Source organism: Cynocephalus volans, chromosome 3, assembly GCF_027409185.1.
Source record: "Cynocephalus volans isolate mCynVol1 chromosome 3, mCynVol1.pri, whole genome shotgun sequence".
NCBI classification, from domain to species: Eukaryota; Metazoa; Chordata; class Mammalia; order Dermoptera; family Cynocephalidae; genus Cynocephalus; species Cynocephalus volans.
Genome location: NC_084462.1, coordinates 87,304,583 through 87,310,582, shown reverse-complemented (window position 1 = coordinate 87,310,582; position 6,000 = coordinate 87,304,583).

The following is a 6,000-nucleotide window of genomic DNA, read 5'->3' as shown; positions in this document are numbered from 1 at the left end:
GCAAGCTAGGGAGCTAGGACACCGAAGCCGAGAATGAGCCGTTAGAGCAATCAAGCATACAAGTTTCATTGTGTATGTTCCCATGTAATAGTTCACTGTGTATGGCTCCTGTTTCTATGCAATGACGCTTGTTTCTATGAGAAGGTCAACGATTTCTCATGCAGAAGGGAGGGAGGACAGTCTGCAGGTCAGACAGGGGGCAAAATGGAGTTACTTAGGTTAAGCAAGCAATTCTACAGAAGCAGATAGCGTACATTATGAGGGTGTAGGGAGCTCTATTTCAACAATACATTTCTGTTGTTTGAAGCCAGCCAGTCTGTGGTAACTCACTACGGCAGCCCTGGGAAACTAATGCAGGGAGGAAGGCTACACTTCATCTAGGCAAGAGCCCGTCGTGATGAAAGGAGGGTGGCTGCCCCAGCCTCGCCAGCTCAGAACAAAAGGGCTCATGAAACCACCGAAGCGTGACCCCTGCCAGAGCAAATCAGAGAGGGGCTGGGGATCCTAAGAGAAAGGGGACGTAGACAGTAGGAGGCTCAGGAAGGAACAAGGGAAATGTGGAAGGTGGATCTGCAGAGGTAGAAGAAAGAGAAGGACGAAGAGTGAACGCAGGCCGAATTTGCTGGGGTAGCATCCGGCCCTAGGGAGAGGACAGCAAGCCTGCGGCAGGGTGACAGGCTGGGGCTGCCCCAGAGCACAGTCCTCAGAGCTGGTCCTGAGAGAGGCCGAGGGGAGCCTCAGAGGGAAAGAGCTGCCAAGAGGACTCACTGGGAAAGGATCCGCGAAGGAGCCACGAGAAGTAGAAACACAGGCTACTGAGAGAGACGCGAATGAGACCCAGGAGGGAGAGCCAGGAATAATTGCCTTGAAATATGATGAAATGTGCTTTTTAAAAATTTCTTTGGAAGTGAGTTACCAGTGGGCATCAAATGGGAATATTAGGCACAAAATACCATACATTTGTTATCCTTATAAATATGGGATGATTATAAAGCTAAGAGAGGTTCTTCTGAAAGATGGCCTCTGTGAGGCTATGTGTTCCATAGGACCCGCTTTTTGGCTCTCATTAGAAAATGTTCAAATCCAGTTCGTTGTAGAGGGTCACCAACTCAGACATGTGAAATCTGAAACTGTGGGAGTTCTAAAGTTCATCCCGTCTAATTCCCTAATGAGCGGGACTACGCTCCTCAGTAGCCCTGAACAGGCTGTATCTAGCTTCACCTCTTGGCCAAGTTTTTCTTGTTTTGATTACTCAGATCATTCAGTGTCTGTCTCAGGAGGGTACAGTGGCATTTACTAGGCTGCAAAGGCCACATTTTAGAACGTGTACCTGTGGCACCTATTATTCTTGTGAACCTCATAGAACTAGCTTCTCTTACTGGCTCAAAGATTCATTCCCTCATTCACCCGCCAGAAATGCATCAAGGGCATGCTGTGTGCCAGACGCTGAGATGGATAGGACATGGAGGATTAAAGAAAACATATTGATCCATGTACTTTGGCTGCTTAATATGGCCAAATCAATATGACTGGTCTGAGCTGTGATAGGAGCCAGAATTCACCAGCACCCTTAATGCCTGGCCGCCCCACACTCCACTTTTAATACCTAATTTGTTGACCAATTAGAACCTACAGATGTTTATTACACTGTATTTGATTTTACAAAGGACCAAATTCCCATTTTAGTCATTATTTGTGAGTGAAATGTGTTCCACTGACATCCTCATTCCCCCTGCAGCAGTAAATTTGGGCTATTTGCAGACATATTACAGTTTGGGGACTTGCAATCTGCCAGATGATGCACCATGAATGCCCAAATCATCCTTTCTGTGTCCAAATTGCATGTTTGACCTGAAAGTGAGATTGTCTTACACTCTGAAATGGTTATTGAGGCTTAGATACAAAAGGGAACGATAGCATTATTTTTATGAAGCAAAACCGTAACTTAACATAAGGAAAGCATGGAAATGACTACGAAGGTCCTCTGGTGTAACTCATATTTATAGATGGGGCACTGAGGTTCAGATTGGTGAAAGGGCACCAAAGTAATTATCATAAAAGTTGGGTGAAATCAAATGGCTGGGGTCCCTGGGGGAAGTCCTCAATGTGGCACTTACCATGTGGCTTTGAACAAACCACTCAGCATCCCTGTACTTCTGTTTCTGCATCAGTGAAATGGGGACTTCTCTGCCTTTCTCACTGGCTGGTTGGGTGAACAGAGGGTGCAAATGAAATGGTGGATGTGAAAGGGATCTACACTAGAAACCTTAAACCCCGAGCCCAACCAGCTCAAGGATGAGTTTGGTTTGGAGGGCTGTGTTTTAAGAATATTGGACTTGAATGCCTTTAGGTGAGACATTCTCCCCTCCTCCCCCAGGCTCTACTTCCAGCTGGCCTGATCAACCAATTCGTGTTACCTGCCTGGCTCCCATAGACATTCCGATTTGGGCACACTTGCAACCTAAACACCACTGTACCGGTAGGACCAGCGTCACGTGTGGGTGAAGTAGGGGATGTCGTTTTAGGGGTATCTGGAAGGCACCACCTCCATGCCCTCCTCTCCTTCCAAAAGCCCAGTTTGCTGATGCCTGTATTTCTTTTGTGCAATTCCTTAGAAAAACAAAAACCTCTCTTAGAAGGGAGGATAACATTTTAGGACTTAGCTATGCTTTACAACTTAGATAAGTTCAGCTGATTAAAAAAAATTTTCTGAGAGCAGTTTTTGATAAAAGAACCTGAGACACTGGCCATGTGTGTTAGGTATGTGTGGGTAGCAGAGGGAAACTCTGCCGAGCAGGTAGCGAAGAAAAAAAAAGGAATGAACAGGGAGATTTCTTTATCTATAAAATGGTGATACCTACCTCACGGTAGTGTTGGGAGAGATAAATGAAAGATTGTGTAAAAGAGATTAATATATCAATAAAGTAACTATAGTTTTTGTTTTTTCCTGGCCTGAAAGAATGAACAGGCTTTTATAACTAACTGAATGGGGAAGAGGCAGATGGGGGATGTGTCCTCAGTCCTCCTCCATCGTGGCTTAACAAGGCTGGGAGAGTAAGCCTTTGTGCCTGACTGGCTGTATGTCGTCCGTGCCAAACACCTTGCTATTTAAAAATAACTACATGAGAGACTGAATATTTATTCATAACAGTCATCGATCATAATGGGCTTCTTAGCATTTTCCAACTTGGCCAAAATGAAGGCAGTTTTATGGCCATGATGAGGTCCGTTTTGCCTACCGTGTGCTTATAGTAAAGTACTATTTTTAAAAATCCATTCCCTGTTTTTTTATATGCAGTACATCTGAAATGAATTGAAATTGTGCAAAACTAGAAATATTCCCAGTGGTTAGGTAAAATAGAATCTGACAATTTCCCATTCAGGCAGCTATTGGAATACACACATTAATAACATTACTTTATACTAAGTAAAGTTTTATAGGACTTTCTCATACTACTATTTGCTTTGAGAAAGAACCTCCAAACATACATGGGAAGTAGGAAAGGCTGGTAGAATCATCTATATTTTATGGATGAAGAAACTGACGGGTTTCATGCCTTAAATTCCTTGGGAAATGACATGGGAAATAAACATCTCTTAGAAGGGGTTTACCCAGCATCACATGGCCGGAGAGCTGGGAAACTGGAACTAGACTCCTCAGCTTTTCAGCAGTTTGTCCTGTTGCAAAGAGGCGGCATGACGGAGGGGACAAGTGCTTCGGGATGAGAGGTGGGCTAGAATCCAGGATTCTCCTTTACTTGCTGAGTGCTTGGGGACAAATCCCCCAAACTCCCTGGGCCTCTGTCTTCTCAATATAATGTGGGGACTACTGCAGCACTCATACTAATGTGACAGTTGTCATAAAGCTTAAAATGAGATCATGGAAGCATCTGGCACACCTTCTGCCTCCTCAACCTCATGAAAAGAGGTGCGAAGATATCACGTATCAGCCTAATTACTGAGCGTCATCATTATCATGCCCAGTGCTTAGTGAGAGGTTGCTGTGTACCAGACACTGTGCTAAAGAGCTCCACATACATTATCTCTTGTAATCCTCACAGCAATCTGATGAGGTAATTATTACCCCCATTGGATTGATGACATGAAACAGATTGTCCAAAGCATATATCTAAGAAAAGGCTGATCCCAGATTCAGAGCTTCACTACTTCCCTATTCATGGAGTCATAGAGCTGAAAGGAATTTTAAAAATTTCCTGGACCACAGGCTTTCAATTTCCATGTCTTGCAACTTAAGACCTTCATTGCAAGAAATGTTTTATTAGTAAATTAAAATGCTGAGTTTTGTGAAACATTTACTTTTGGTTATAAATTAGACTGGATTCAGGCTATTCTCATAACTGTATCCTTAGGATTCTCATTTATTTTGCTCTTTGAAATGCTTTCTTTCAAATCCAGACCTGGATCTGATGAACAGACTGTCCGGTCTAAATGCATTCCATTTATCTTGTTCACCTGGGGGGAACAGGCTGATAGCCATTGACTCCCTAAACATAGGCCAATACCTGTTAAAAGCTGCAGAAAAGGAATGAGGGAGTTCAATTGGGGAAGCCCTGACTTTGCACTAAGTGCAACTGAAAGTATCACAAATTCGATTGAACTCATTACTTTGACAAAGTTTGATTTAGTAAGTTTTTTTGTAAGTATATGTGAGAAATTCAGCCCCAGAGCCCAAACGATACAGAGAGTGAACAGGGTCCAGCTAGCATTCTTTCAGTGGGCCAATGCCACACACTTACATGGAATATTAGCACCGTGAAAGGTGAAAGGTACTGCTTAGAAGTAAAAAGTGACAATCTCCAACAGGCATTTCTCAATAATGAGAGGGCTTTCTGAATATGATTGTTTTCCACTTAAGAAAGGGAAAAGTGGGATCTCAATGAAGGTACAGGGGGGTCTCCGGCACATGGGAGGGAACAATTATATGTGTGCATTTCACTAACTTACATGTTCCAGTTCTTTGAGAACCGATGAAAATAGAGTCCACAGCACACTCAAGAGTAATAACTAAGTATGTAACAATGAGGCAAAACTCAGAAGAGATAAGATTTTAACATGCATGTCAGCCTACTAAAAAGCCAATGGTATCCCAAATTCCTTAGGCCAAGCCTGTATAAACACATAGGGTTTGTCTACACAGGCCGAGCAGAGTGAAAAGTTGGACAATTACCCAGATAACTTGATTCTGGGAGAGTTTGCTTGGATCAATCAAACCAGCACTTCTCTTCGTGTCCTCGCCATGCCCCCGCCCGCCTCCAGATTCCCAGTTTCCTCCAGCATATTTTTGTATCCTCATTATCTATATAGAATGATATCGACCTTCATTTCACTTTGACTGTGTAGACATAGGCCTTGGCTACATATATGCACATAAAGTACACATAGGTGTTCCAAGAGTGTTGGGTGAATGAAGTGCCCTGATCCACAGTCTGTCTTCCTCTGCCATGCGGCTCCAGCCAGAGGCAATGTAAACCGTGTGTTAATAATTATCAAGTGAATTAACTTAGATTCATTAAATCTTAAATCCTGGCCTTGCTTTCAGGGGTCTAAACTATTTGGATGATTGTCTAGACCTGACTACAGATATATTCAGGTACACAGGCATATGTATTCCATGTATCTTTAGGCCACATAGATGATCCAAATAATTTCAAGTCCAATATTTTCTTCTTGACGAATATCCATCTTTGAATTCTTGGAATACCTGCCTCTTCTTTACTTGGTTTCTGGAGTCAGTTGAGAATATCCATGAGCAAGTGTGTCTATTCAGAACGTATCCTTAGAGTAAATATGGGGAGTTGGAATGGGAGGATTGGGATGGATTACAGAAGAAAGAAAATAGCTCCTGCTCTCAGGGAACTTACACTTTTATTTCATACTCAGCTGTTGTTTTATAACTAAAATAGTAGGATGAAAAGAGTATTCAAATGGGATGGGATAGCTCTTGAGTCAAAGGAATACACTTACATATTTGTAAATGAA